The following is a 3902-nucleotide window of genomic DNA, read 5'->3' as shown; positions in this document are numbered from 1 at the left end:
GCATACCTGCTCCCCATCCATGGCGACCAGAGGAGTGGGCAGCCCCCCAAATCTCCCACCGGAGAGCGACTCAGACCTCTTTTGCATACCGCCTCCTCTGTCTGGCGTCAGAGCCAAGTCCTTGTGAATACGTTTCCAAAATTGTGGACTTGGAAATCATTGGACTTGGGTTCAAAACTCCTGCTGTCAAGGTCATCCAATAATTGGCAACTTGGGGGAAAAATTTGCTCTTTTCTTTTTTTTTTTTTAACATTTTATTAGGGGCTCATACAACTCTTATCACAATCCATGCATACACATACATCAATTGTATAAAGCACATCTGTACATTCCTTGCCCTAATCATTTTTTAACGTAAAATTTGCTCATTTCATGTTTCCTTTGACATGTCTTAGTTCTGTAGCTATCGTTTTGCCTTAGTGAATGAGCATTATAAAGTTTTGTCATGTTTCTAACCCTCTTTTCTTAGCAGTGTAGAGTTTTAGGTATTTTCTAATTTTTGCTCTTGATAATCAAGCATTTTTTAAAACTCAAGAGGAATTCTATACATTTGCCATTTGTGTTGCTCTCTCCTCTCGCTGGGCATTCCCAGTGTCTGTGGTATCACTTCCTTCCTGTTGGAAGAAATTCCTTCAGCAATGAATTTTCAGAAGATCTTCTAGCTGTAAGTTCTTTTAGTGCCCCTTCATCTAAGAATGCCTCTATTTCACTTTCTTCAATAATATTATTTTCTGGATATAATATTTCCCCGTCCTTTAAAAATGCCGTTCCACTTTCTTCTGCCATCATAGTTCTTATGAGAAATCCACCGTCATTTTAATCTTGGCTTGCCTATAAACCAAGTGTCATTGTGCTCTTTTCACTTTCAAGTTGTTTTTCGTCTTTAACTTTTAGCAGCTTGCTTGTGATTGATGTGTGCGGGCATTGATCTCTTTGGGCCTACCCTGTTGGTGTTTACTGAACTTTTTGATCTGAAGATTTGTGTTTATCTTCAAATATCAAGTTTTAAAGCTGCTGTTTCCTCGATTATTTTTCATGCACTGTACTCTGCTACTGAGCCTCCTTAGTGATTTTTTTTCTGTTTTATGCTTTTAGTTCTAAATTTTCTATCAACTTCTTCTTTATATGTTTAGTTTCTGGGCAGAGACTGTATAGACATTTTTATTCATGTCAATAGTGTTTTTCCATTAATTTCTGGAGAATTTTCACAATAGTTGCTTTTAAATCTTTGTGAAATAATTTCTGTGTTTATGTTATGTTGTCATTGACATATCTTTTCCCATGAAAGCTTGAGGTTTTCCCAGTGAGGATGGCTGCCCCGGGAAGCAGCCAGCTGATGGGCTTAAGGCAGGAGTGGTCACCTGAACTCAGAGTGCCAGTCGAGGACCTGAGGGATGATAGGACATGGAAACTGAGCTCAATTCCCAGGACAGGAAGGACCTGGACAAGTTCATTAAGTTTTTCGCCTTCAAGACTGTCCAAGTGATTGTCCAGGCTCGACTTGGTGAGAAGATTTGCACTCGTTCATCTTCATCTCCAGCGGGTTCGGATTGGTTCGATTTGGCCATCAAGGACCTCCCAGAGGTTACACATGAAGCAAAGAAGGCGCTGGCAGGGCAGCTGCCTGCTGTGGGGAGGTTTCACTCAAGACTTCTGAGGCAGATTCCATGGAAGTGAAGATTTTGTGTCTTGAAATGAATGAGAAGTGTGATAAGGAGATCAAAGTTTCCTACCCTTGCTGTTACAGGGTCACACCAGCCTGCAGACTCTCCAGAACACAGGGGCATGAATATGTCATCCGGTACAGAATCTATTTGGGGACCAGTTCAGCTGAAGGGCTTAGGAAAAGGCTCCCAAACAGTTCGTGTTGGCTCAATGCGAATGCCTGTGGGCACCGGCATTCTTTCTTGTGCTTACAGAATTAACTTGGCATTCACGTCTACCAGGCAATTTGAGAGAACTCCGCCTATCACAGGTATCATCATCGATCGCTTTGTGGAGCGTCCCTACTGGAGCGAGGCTTCGCCCATGCACCCCTGCCATTACAGGACCCCTGGGGAGGACGGCGGCGGGACACCCCCTCCGTGGAAGACTCTCAGGAAGTGTGCACCACCTCCTTTTCCACTCCCCGCCAACCCAGTCCACGGTCCCGGGACGGAAGGTGGCGGACTGCCCTTTGGTCCTTCCAACCAGCCCGCCCACGGTGCCCGGGCTGACCAGGAGAGATTGTCCCCCTGCATGCCTTCTGACGGGGCCCACTGTGCGGCCACATCTCCCAGCGGTGAGGACATGGAGACAGTGTCAAACCGCAGCGAGGGGCGACCCTCCCCCCATGACGCCATGGAGACCATCTTTGTCCAGAAAGTGGGAGCAGTTATCAACAAACCAATCAACCAGGTGACCCTGACCAATTTAGACATCCCCTTTGCCATGTTTGCGCCCAAGCATTTGGAGCTGGATGATGCCCACCCAACGGTGAAGCCCCCCACTTCCCCCAAGACAGGGTCTCCTCTCCAAGGCAGCCCACACTCCGAGGGCTCCAGCGGGGGCCGCAGCGGTCACACCCATGACGACTTCGTCAGGATCGACTTCAAACCAGCTTTTTCAAAAGACGACATTCTCCCGATGGACCTGGGGTCCTCCCATCGTGAATTTCAGAACCCCGCTCAGCCGAGCCGCCTTTCCATAGACCTTGGGGCTCAGTCCATTGCTGAGAATTTGGACTCGCTACCAGAGAAGTTGGCAGGGCACGGGAGGAACGTCCGAGAGCTTCATGCCTTCCAGAAACCCTGCAGTAAATGCTGGTGTCCTGAACACCCGCACCATCTCCTGCTTTGTGGTCCCAGGGAACAGAGTGACCTCATCAGCTGCTCCCGCTCCCAGCTGGTGCACAGGGACAGAGTCCCGCGCCTGCCACTCCTACAGAGACTCCATGGCTGCAGCCAGGCCAGTCATCACCCTCGCTGGGCCTGCCCGTGGACAAAACCCTGTGGCAAAGGGCCCCAGCGAGAGCAAGGCTGCCTTCGCCACGGGCAGCCAGCCTCCTGCCTCTCCCCTGCCAATAGCAGCAGCCACTGGACATTCCCGCTGGTGACCCAGAGCCTGAAAAAGAAAGGAGACAGATGACGAAGGGGACGGAGGAAGGGACCCTGTAGTCCCTGGGCATTGACCCCCTCTTCCTGTCCTCTCCACCCCAAGGCCTGCCTGCCCACCATAGGCAAGCTCAGCCAGCCCTCCCGTCCCAGGGTATGCAGCCCAGCCTTCCTGGGCCCAGCTCCCCACCCACAGCCACAGTGAAAGCAGAACCACGCCTAGAATTCTGACCCCGTGCGCCACCACAGAGGTTCCTTGCCTCCCCTTGCTGCTCCTTGGTTGTAGAAACTGAATATTTATTACTTTTCAAGTCAGATATTTTCCAGAGAAACATGTTTGAGGGTAGCAATTTTCCCTTGGGGAAGGTGAAAGGTCTTTCCCTGGAGCGGTGTGGGAAACAGAAGGAGTTCTCCCAAGCTGTCTCCCCCCAATATATGCCAAACTTAGCTGCTTGCGAATGACTGTACACTTGGAGGTCACCAGGAGTAGGTCAGGGGTTATTCTCCCTAAGGGTTATCAGCCTGGAGCAAGCAGACACAACTGTTCATCCCACAACAAGTAGGGCCCACTCCCTTCTGATGAGGACAGCAGTTGTCTGCTTCCTTGTAGGAGACACCAGAGAGGTCAAACCCGCCCTAGGATGACCAAGGTTAGGCTGCCATCATGAATCTAGGGTCCGCCCATCTTGTCACACGTGTACCTCTAGACCTTCCCATTCCTATGGGCACACCCCTAGCTCATCCCCTTCCTGTCACGCTTGGGCCTATCATACATCTGTTTCCTACGATGTGTCTGCCTATTGTACTGCC

General features: G+C 49.8%; 1 pseudogene; it reads left to right on the top strand.

The window, feature by feature from the left end:
* Positions 1 to 1404: 1404 nt before the first annotated feature.
* LOC142455388 (autophagy-related protein 13 pseudogene) lies at positions 1405 to 3126 on the top strand (annotated as a pseudogene).
* Positions 3127 to 3902: the final 776 nt, after the last annotated feature.

This window comes from Tenrec ecaudatus, chromosome 8 (assembly GCF_050624435.1).
Source record: "Tenrec ecaudatus isolate mTenEca1 chromosome 8, mTenEca1.hap1, whole genome shotgun sequence".
NCBI classification, from domain to species: Eukaryota; Metazoa; Chordata; class Mammalia; order Afrosoricida; family Tenrecidae; genus Tenrec; species Tenrec ecaudatus.
Note: the sequence above shows the minus strand (reverse complement) of the source record. Positions and strands in the feature narration are given on the sequence as shown.